General features: G+C 43.6%; 1 long non-coding RNA gene across 1 annotated transcript in view; it reads left to right on the top strand.

The window, feature by feature from the left end:
• The first annotated feature begins 3,034 nt into the window (after nucleotides 1-3,034).
• The window catches only part of LOC108297907, a 22,668-nt gene continuing 14,612 nt past the window's right edge, over nucleotides 3,035-11,090 (top strand). Inside the window, exon 1 of the long non-coding RNA XR_001822382.1 lies at nucleotides 3,035-3,287. This is a non-coding gene — a long non-coding RNA (uncharacterized LOC108297907). The remainder of the gene's footprint in view (nucleotides 3,288-11,090) is intronic.

Genomic DNA, 11,090 nt, shown 5'->3' with positions numbered 1-11,090 from the left:
CAACAAGAGAGTTGAATTTAAAAGCATTTTGGAGAGAGAATCCCCATGGCTGATGACCAGTTGGATCTCAGAGTAGAGTAGAGAAGAGTCCATATAAATTGGAGGTTTTTCATATTGTGAACCAGTTGTGTGGCTGCCCTTAACTTTGGTAGGAAATTTTAAATAGAACCTCATTATGACTGACACATTGGTAAGAGTTCATTTGCCTATTTCAGAAAGGCAGGAACAAGGCATTGAAGCAGGTGTACCTATGATAGTGAGGCTCTTCCACCTATTAACACAGACACACAGGCACACACAGTGGACTCTGTTCATGTTATAAGTTGTCAGACTGAAATGCAGTGAGATATCCCCAGCTACCTATGGGGGCTACAGAAGAGACATAAAAGCCTTTTGAAGTCAGAAAAATCCTTTTTAAATTATTCAAGATTTTATGCAATTCTTTGTGTTAACATATATTTATAAAGACCATACTAACATCAGCTTGGTGCCAAATAACAATGTAATCTGAAGAGCCAGGAGGGAACCCCACACTCTGGTGTGCTCACATCAGTGGTTCTGTTAGGGATGAGGAGGGGCCTACTCTTAGCTTTCCTGTTTCCCAGGGTTTTCCCCTGGGAGATGGCATCAACACCACCTACCACTGCTAACACCAGTAGTCAGCCAGCAGGCTCTCCTTTGCTGGCTATTTCCCACTTTCTTCTCTAGCCTCTAACACCTCCTTCCACGTATCCCTTCTATTATTCCTGATTTATCTTGTCAATTACATCAGAAGATAACTCAACAAGCTTTTCTACCCACTCTGAGCTTTTTAAGTGTTGAAGGTGAGGTGCCACAATTTAATCAGCTCCAGATATTCACATATTCTTTATTTATTTCTTTTTTTTTTTAGACTGAGTCTCAGTCTGTCACCCAAGCTAAAGTGCAATGGCATGATTTTGGCTTACTGCAACCTCCACCTCCTGGGTTCAAGGGATTCTCCTGCCTTAGCCTCTTGGTTAGCTGGGATTACAGGCATGTGCCACCATGCCTATCTAATTTTTGTATTTTTAGTAGGGATGAGGTTTCACAATGTGGGCCAGGCTGGTCTCGAGATCCTGACCTCAGAAGCTCACATTGACCTCCCAAGGTGCTGGAATTGCAGATGTGAGCCACCATGCCCGACCCACATTTCCTTTATACTGTACCTGACCTTTACAATGATATCCTATAATCTTTTATCTACTGCTCTCAAGTATTTGTGATTTTATTTCATTGATTAATCTGCTCCTTAGAGAATAATTTTCCATTTATTGTGTTTATAGGATGCATTAGGTTTTAACTTCACAGTAAGAATCATAGTTTCTTAAGAAGTTTAAGTTTTTAAATAAAGTATATTTTAATTGTTGGTAAAAGTCTAAAATGTCACATGCCAAATAAACAAATCGGGGTCTCTGAAAAAATAAAATGTTAGGCTCTTTGATCAATGTGTTTCTATGTTGTGATTGTATGGGGATCATTTGAATGATGGCTGAAGGTGGGCTTGGCGTTGGGACTCACTTCACTGGAATAGAGGGCAGAAACCTCCCTCTGCATTGCACTTGCATAGGACACAGTGTTCTTTCCTGAGTTGCATAGTACAAGTGAATGTCTCTGGAGGCATGTGGGGGGCAAACACATGGGGGGCTTTTGTCCACCATTAGAAATGTGCTGTTCTCCCACATAAATTTTCATCTCAATAAAAAACTGTCTTTAAACTGGGTATTTTTTCCCAAAAATATCAAAAATTACTGTCAACTAACACATAACACTCCCTCTTCATTTGTTCTTTCCAGATACTGCATGTGGTATGTCAGAGGATGAGGAAAGGGCACAAGAAGAACACACACATGAGATCATTGTCTTGTGTGGGTTTTGGGGTTAAATAGGGAAGTGGGGCCCAGGAAGCCTCAACAAAGTGTGAGGAACAAGTCGGAGTCTGCAGAAGGAATAAAGGGATATCTATGACAGAGGGAAAGGGGATTCTAATGAGAGGACAGGCCTGATCCCAGGCCACAGGAAGATGGGATAAGGTAGTGGTGACCCTGCTGATCACACACTCAGGAGCAGAGAGCTGGATCCTCAGAGCATTGAGTCCACTATCTCCAAATAAAATATAGAAGGAAAATCTGGGAAAATAATTATTTCCTTAGTTAAACCTTGCATTCATTTTTACTAATGACTAATGCATATGTTCATATAAGTATCTAGCCACAAATACATTCACAATAATGTTTCCTATAAATATTCATTAATGCTGCAGATTTAGTTTGTTGGGATTCATTCAGGGTGGCTGGCAAAATATTGGGGAAATATTAGGGAAAGTTATAAGATTACAGTCTCAAACCTTTGGAAGGCTGAAACGTTTTAATGGAACAGGTTGAAGGCAGCCAGTTCTTACGTTAGAATATTAAATCATAGGATAAAGATTTAGGACAATAAAAGCTTCCCCAGTTAAGTCTGTTTATTCCATATTTCTTTGCCTCTACTCTGTTTACTCATGTAAATGGTGTACTAGATAGCCCTGTCAGGGAGAGCTCCAAGGCGAATTACTCATTAATAGTGTTTATTCTGGCCCCCAGAACCAAGACCTTTTATCATTTGTAAAACCACTCTTAACCATGTTAATTATCCACAAGCGTGTTGACTTAGAACCTCTGTTATTAAATCTATACTGAATAAATGAGAAGAGGTACAGGGAGTCATGATGGGTTAGCTGCAATTGCCCTCTGAACGCAGTTGACAACCATCCCCAGCCCACTGAAATCACTGTACTAGGTGTGAGAGTGTGTTTTATTTATCCATCACTAAGTCAGGGACAACAGGACAGGCTTCTTCAGGTGATAATCAGTGTCTCGTTAGTTATTTTAACTCATGACATTATTTTAATAATTTTGAATAGTACATAATTTGTCATGTGGAAACCAGCCCTTGCCATTTTTCTTTTAGTTTAAACAGCGCTCTTTGGGGTCACCACATGCTGAGTGAGGCCGGGGAGCTCTTGAGTTTTTGTCTCACTTCCCCTGATGCTCTGTGTGAGCACTGAGGCTGTTTTCCCAGGCTGAGCAGTAATATGCAGCATTGTCCTTGGTCTGGAGGCCAGAGATGGTCAGAGATGCCACGTTCTTAACCAGGAGCCAGGAAATCTCTCTGAGATTCCTGAGAGTTGGCTGTTTTTCCTGTTGATCAGGTGTTTGGGGGCATGGCCCTGGTGCTGCTGTAGCCAGACTGCTCCATCTTTGCCAACATCATTGCTGCCCCCAGTGCAGGTGTGTGTGGTTATCTGTCTCAAGTCCTTGGAAACACGGAGCTGCTGAGTCTGACCTGCCTGTGTCACAGACACTGTAAGGGGACAGAGAGGACTATGAGAGCAGAATTACTGCCCACTGAGCTAGATAGTGAGGGGTATAGAGCAGGGGTATTGAGTGTGGATCCTCTGACATAAGGTTCTTCCTCACCTGAATAGTGAGGAAGGAGGAAGGGGAGAGGAGCCCAGAGCATGGTGCAGATTTCCACCTTGCTTCCTGAAGTTCTGCTTTGGAGACTGAGCTCCTCTAAGTACCTTTATATCTACCCAAACCATCATGGGGTAGAGTCACTGCATTCACATAAGACCTTGCTCTATGTCTCTGACTTGTCCACCCTGCTGTGTGTACTCACAGGTCATAAGGAGAAATATAAAAAGGAGATGAGCTGCCCCAGTGGGTGGAGATGGCCTGGCTCATGATGGCTCCTGGGTCCAGGCAGGTCAGCATTGCAGCCCAAACCTAGTCCAGTGAAGTGATGGCTGAATGCCCTTGAAGGACTTGAGTGACTTTCATTTGGGCAGGATCATCTCAGTGATGATCCTCAGTGTCCTCAGACCCCAAATCCTTCCTGCCTCTCTGCCACATCCAGACATTTCAGTGACAGGAACACCGGTTGTCCTGATCCTCTTTTCTGAAGCTGTTCATGAGATAGGAGAGGAACCCAGGGTAGCAGGGAATTCTAAACAAAGCAGGCATCAGGCTTAGTGATGCCCTTTTTACTAACAAGACATTTGTCTTTCAGGTGCATCAGCACCACATACATTGTCATTTCACTTACATCATCTATTAAATTCATTTTCTGTTTCAATGTTTTATGAAAACAATGCTCACAGAGTTAAATCACATTCATTTTATTGGCACTCATATCTTCAGCTACTGAAATAATTCTCTGTTGTTTTAAATTCTCTTTTAACCTTTATATGTGTTTCCATATTTTTCAGAGGCTCTTACTTAAGTGTATATAATGCTTCCAGTCTAACTTTCAAATTGCTCATTATATAAACTTGAAAAAAATTATAGTACATGCTCATATTTTAAAATAAATAATTTATTTGAATCTTTGCTTTTTAATTTTATTTATGTATTGCCTTTGTAACTAATAATAATACTTTACTTCCAACTAGTTAACATTCCATCAACTAAGTGCAGGTTATAAATTCCCCTTGTTTTGGACAACTAGGTTGTTTTTCATACTTTTCTCCTAGGAAAGATCTTCTCATAAACATTTCCTGTGTCTCTGTACAGAGTGGACTTGGTGCAAGACAGATGCTCACCCTCTTAAAGTATCTTTGTGCTGAGGATCTTTGCTGAAAATAGCTGAATTTGTTTATACAACCTACTGTGAGTGAGAGTTTGGGATTCCCTACATCCTCAATGGCATTTTATTTTATTTTTATTTTAAATGTGCAGTATCATTTAGCACCTTTCCACTCTCAGTGGCTTCATTACTTACTCAGAAGTATGCCCACTGGAATCAAAGGTCACTCAAATCCCACATTATCTAACGTACTTAATGCCTAAAATTACAATTGTTAGAAACATATATGATAACAACCAATAAAGTTGTCTGAGAAAAAAAAATTATCAGTCCTATCTACTGTAATTTTTAAGAGAATTATGTAAATGTCATTATTTCAATCATGCATGATTTTAGTTAATATTTCTTGGTAAAATAACTCAATATCTAGTATCTCTTCCATTACAAACTTTTGGTAAATAATCTTTGTTAATTTTTACTCAATTTTCAATTTAAGTTTTAAAATAAGTTAGATGGTTTCCTAAAATATTACTGAAATTTTAATTATGCTTATATTAATTTGATGGATTCATCCTAGGACACTGCCATCTTCACAATGTTGATTTATGCAATCCATAACGTAGTATAACTCTTACAGGGTATTGGTGTTTTGTATTTTTTGACATTGTTATTTTCTTCTATTAACCCCTTATACATTCATTGTCACATCATTTAAATACATTTTTATAATTTTCAGTTAATATGCATTATCAGTGCTGTACTTTTTAGAATAAAAAAAAAGTTTAGCAGCAAGTCCTCTATTCCATGAGCAGAATTCCATAGTGCTGCTTTTGTTGGGGCTTCAGGAGTCAGCAGTAAAAGGGAGAGTGACAGATGAGAAAACAGAATTGGTTAAATCTGAGTTCCTTTTTCAGTCACTGGAGACATATGTGAGACCCAAGCTTACTGTGCCAGCTCAAGGTTGGTCGTCATGTCTTTCTGATGTGGCTGGAATTCATGTTCCTCCATCCATACCATTATCTTTCTGAACAGGTTCTGCAACTTCAGGGACAGAAGATATATTACAAACCAATCTGACAGTCCATCCCAATCACCATGATGGTGTCAGAGAACATGGTGTGAGTAATTTGTCAAGTTGTCTTGAAGGCCAGAATTCCTGATCAGTAGGTCAGGAATGGCAGGTCTAGATCATTCTGAACGGTTTGTGTCCAAAAGGGAATTCTGGGACTGCAGAGGTAATTTGTTCCCACATGGGAATTCATCCAGGGGCAAAAAAAAGGTCATGAAGAAAGAATATCTCAAAGAAGTCTAAGATGGAGGTTCCTCTCTCACCATCTTGAAAGAAAAACTCTCTTTGATACCTTTGAAAGAGGCTGACAGGCATCAGTTTGAAATTTCCATTGTATTAATGAACTCAGGGCCTCCCTCAGCCCCCTTGCCCATGAAGGCTCCTTCAGCAGGGTGACTCAATACCATCCTGTCCATATCCTAAGGCCGGCTTTGAGCCCTCTCCCCTCACCCAGGCTTCAGTCCCTCCTCTCCACAAACATATGCTGGGTCTAAACAGTCTCCCTCAGTGATCCTAGCTAGACCCACAGCCATCACGCTTCCCACCTCTTTGTTCATCTGCTCTGAGGCATCTGAATTTTTCTTCACAAACTTAGTTCAGATTCTCTGTCTTCCTTGTCTACCCCTCTGATGGCTCCTCTACCACCCTTGCTGAGCTCTCCTGTCATCACTCGGTAATGACATCTTATTGTATTGATATTGATACTCAATTGTCTTATCTCTTCCACCAGATAACGTCTGGTCCATGAGGACAGAAGCACTTCTTGTCTTGTCCTCCCGGTTTCCTGAGCCCCTAGACCTAAGTCTGACACATAGTAAGTGCTCATTGAATGTGTGGATGGACAGACATCTGTGTTGTCCCAGGGGTTTGGGAGATCACAGCTTTGAGGCCTTAGCAGAGGGCAGGAGACAGAACAGGTGGATGATGCCAGCTCTGAGCACACCCAGACCCTTTAGGAATGGACCCCAAGCACTCTCTGATATCCAGGTTCAGGGCACTCCTGGCTGATATGCTAACCATTTATTCAAGTTTAATATCATCATGGACATAAAATAAATTGTAAGATTTATTTTTCAGAAACAGTCTATGTAATTTTTACCTGGCTTGTGATCCTGTCCAGGTCCCAGCATCTACAGGACAAAACCCAACCTGATCTAAGGATGGAAGTGGATGACAGTGATGCACATTGAGGGGTCATGTAGGCAAACCTCCTCTTTTTTCCCTGTTGTCTGGACTCAAAGTTTCCAAGCCATGAGATGAGCATGTGACTCACCCCAACTGCAACTACAAGGTGCATTGTACTGTCCAAACCAATCAGACAACCTCCAATCAGCATGATGGTGTCCGGGAAGATGGTGTGAGTGATCTGGTCTAGTATTCCCAAAGGCAAAAATTCTTGGTCAGTTGGTCAGAGTGCATTTTGTTATTCTGGAGGATTTGTGTGTTAATATGATATCCCAGACTGAGCAGTATCTTGTTTGCACATGGGAATTTAGCCTAGGGACAGGACAGGACATGGAGAAGAGACACCTCAAATAAAACTCATGGTGGGATACCCCCTTGCCATTTGAAGAGAAAAAGGTCCTGTGACAACTTTGAAAGAGGCTAGGAGGCTGTTGTCTAAGTTTCCATCATGGTAATGAACTCAGGGCCTCCCTCAGCCTCCTTGCTTATGGAGGCCCCCTCAGCAAGGGGTTCACATCCACCCCATCCAGTTTTCAAGGCTACTCCTGAGTTCTCTCTCCCTACCCAGGCTTCAGTTCCTCCTCCCACAAACACAGGCTAGGCCTGACCTTTCTCTCTAGTGACCCCAGCTGACCCCATGGACTTCACGCTTCCTGACTCCTTGTTCATCTTCTCAGAGGCATCTGTACTTTTCTTCATAAACTTGAGTCCGATCCTGTGTCTTCCTTGCCCAACCTTCTGATGGCTCCTCTACCCCCAACTGAGCTCTCTATGTGATGACATAATATTGCTAAATTGATATTTTTACTTGATTGCCTTATCTCTTCCACCACTCAGTGTCAGCTCCATGAGGACAAGGCCCCTTCCTCTCTTGTTCATCCTGTGCCTTGAACCCCTGGATCTGAGCCTGACACACAGTAGGTTATCAGTGAATGATGTGGATGGATAGACCTCTGGGAGTCAACTATCCTGAGATAGACACTATGACCCTGGTCCTGTTTTGACCCATTATGGACTTGGTTTCCAGGACAGACAGATCTTGATATTGAGGGATTTCTCTTAATATGAGACAATATGACAATTTGTTACTGCCAAGAGTTGGATGTGAGGGTAAAACTGAGAGGACGGGAACACATTCTCTAAAGAGTGTTCACTGGAGTGAGTTGTAAAATCTAATTTTTACCAAACAAATGAAAACCAATATTAAGCAACTGACTTGCCCAAGAAGTGGGGGCTGCACAGAGAAGCCCCATTGCTGGGCGGGCCGCAGGTTTTTCTCCCACTTCCCCACTGGCCTGCAGCACTGCCTGAGCCTTGGTGCTTGTATTTCAAGCTGAGCATAAAAATCAGTCTTTTCCTCTGCCTGGAGTCCAGAGATGCTCAGAGAAGCCATGGTCCTCAGCCTGGAACCTCAGAATTTGGCTTATGCCCCTAAGGGTTGATGACTGCTTTCATATATGTGGAGTTTGGGGTCACTCAAAGGGATGTTTATACCAGAGCACATGCCCATGCCCAACATTGCTGTTGCTTCTAATGCAGGAGCTGGTACCCATTGCCCCACAGATGCAAGACCTGCAGGTGGCAGTCAGAACAGACTGGGCTAAAGACCCTGGACCTTAGGACAGACACGGGGTGACATGTGTGTCAGTGCAGAGTCCCTGGTATTTTGATCACCAGCCCTGACACTGAGCCCTAGCCACCTGTGCAATAAAGGATAAGGGGAAAGAAAGGCCATAGTGGAGACCCACACACAGCTCTACATCCTGAGGATCATCAACTGGGCCTGGGCTCTCCAAGTCTCTCTTATCCCTCCAGCATCTCAGGGTAAGGAGGGCATCCTTTATACAAATCAGCCTCATCCCCTGAGTTGTCCAAGCCCTTTCTGGGCCATGACTTTGACCCCTCCCTGAAAAGCTGACACAGGAAGGGGGTGGCCCTGGTTGATGCTGTTCTGAGACTTCCCAAGGGCCTATAAGGACACAGCTGCTGGTCTTGTGAGCAAAGTTTGGGGAGTTGCAGCCCAGAGTCGGTGGTAGCTCTCATATGGAGTCCCCAGCACAAGCTTTAGGGACAGACCACAGAACAGCCTGCTGCTTGAGGTCTAGATGCACCCATTTATACTGTCTCCTCTGCTGTTTACTTTGTCATCTCTGAGAAGGATGAAGATGGGCAGTGTTTAGGCCATAACCCACCTTAGTCTCACATCTCCCCACACCCTCCTTCCTGGATACACTTGCTCAGATCACTGTGAGGTTTACAGGGCAGTTCTGGGAGCCTGGTCAGCCTGAGGAGACTCCACTAGGGGACATCAGAGCAGTAAGCCCAGTGGGGACAGAGCACTGCTTCCCTCCAGGACACCAGAAGCTGCTCCCTCTTTCTTCTCCCTGGGCTGTCTACAGCCTGCACCCAGACTGCCTTGCCTCTCTTGGGGCCTATTTCTTCTTCTCATACCATCAAGAAATTAGGTTGCAGAAAAGGAAAAGGTCAAAAAATAAATTTTAAAAATATTTGCCAGCACCAGGCCTAAATTCTAGGGCAGTGTGACACTGAGTGCAATTTTGAGAAAGGAGAGAGAGGGGGGCCCTAGTTAGTTTTTTGATTCCTAATTGGACTCACTTGGGCACAGAGAGGCAATTAACATCTTTCAAGGAGCAGGGTCAGCACTCTCTAAATCTGTCCTGAGTGCATGGAAAGATGACTCTTATAGGGTTTGGAAACAATTTCTAAAGCTCATTTTTCTTCTATCAAGAGAAAATAACTCCACCGGCACTGAAATCAGTACATTTGGAAAATTAGGCAACATTTTAGAGTCATCATGAGGTTTTTGTTTCTGTTTTTGGTTTTCCTGAAACTTCAGGAAAATTGAATGAAAAATTGAGAGTAGGAACATTTTAAACCAGAAGGTGCTTCCAAGTGGAGTGTGTACGTATAAAACATATTTGAAAACTTCAAACTTGTCATATAACCGGACCTTGAGCAGGCTGAGGTTTCTGTCCCACTTCCTCACCTGCCTGTGTCACCGTGTGAATGCCACTCTCTCAGGTCTGACAGTAGTATCCAACCTCATCCTCAGACTGCAGGTTGGAGATGGTGAGGTAGTGCTCAGCCCCAGAGCAGGAGCCTGAGAAGTGATCGGGGATCTCGCCCCACTTGCTGTGACTGCCGTCACTGTAAAGCTTCATCAAGTACTGAGGGGCCTTCTTTGGCTGCTACTGAAGCCATGAGATGGTGTAGCAGCTGTACCCACTGTTCAAAGTGCAGCTGAGCTTGACTGAGTCTCCTGGGGAGGCAGAGGCAGAGGGTGATTGAGTCAGGACAAGAGGGAAGGACATTCCTGGCATAAGTTTGGGAGGTGGTAGGTCCACCAGTGAGCTGGAAGGTCAGGGTGCTGAGGGCTGTCCTGACTTGTGCAGTGGAGGAGGAGGGTGAAGAGGAGGAGTGGGGTTCAAGCCATGGTGCAGACTCCCCAGAGCTCTGCTGAGGCTGACAGATGCAGGTGTTTTCTACCTACCTTGTAGTCCCAGAGGAGAGAAAGGGGCTCTTCATGCAAACGAGCAACTTTTCCCCTGCCCAGTCAAATCACTCCCTGTGCCTGAGTGGGGCAACATTTCTTGGAGGGGCTACCTGGGCTGGTCCTGGCCTGATGCTCTCAAGATTGTCATCTAGCTGCCAGCCCCAGTGAGCCCTGCATGGAGACCAAGTTCAAGTGTCTAGTTTCCTAGCTGACCACTGCACAAAGACTTCAACAGCAGGCCCACAGCACACCCTTGTACCCACGCCAGGTGCATGTATCTCTGACCAGATGCTAGGGGGTCCTGAGAGAGATTTTTGCCCCTATTGGGGCCTTGACCACTGCCTGCTCTCTGTCCAAGGGCAAAGTAAGACCCCTCCTCAGGGTAGCCTCCTATTTTATTTCAGACTTTAGTTTTCTATTTAGCTCTCTTCAGTGTGAACAGGACACACGATACATCCCACTTTGTAAGGAGTCCTCAGGAGAAAGGTGTCTCTCATACACATTCTACCTGGTAGTTGTCATGGGATCATTGACATTGACTGGAGCAGAAAGTTTGCATTTTACAGTCATGGAAATGTGAGAATGGACTGGACTGTTGGCTACATGGCCATTTGCTTTTGTAAAAGCACATCAAGCTGTATAATTAAGACCTGTGAGTTTTACTTTTTGTAAGTTATCTTTCCATACACTAAATAGAAAAAATATAAGAAAATGGTTACTTTTCAGACAAAAACCAAT

The sequence above is a fragment of the Cebus imitator genome, unplaced genomic scaffold (genome assembly GCF_001604975.1).
Source record: "Cebus imitator isolate Cc_AM_T3 unplaced genomic scaffold, Cebus_imitator-1.0 Scaffold859, whole genome shotgun sequence".
NCBI classification, from domain to species: Eukaryota; Metazoa; Chordata; class Mammalia; order Primates; family Cebidae; genus Cebus; species Cebus imitator.
This window is presented reverse-complemented; position numbering and strand designations above follow the sequence as displayed.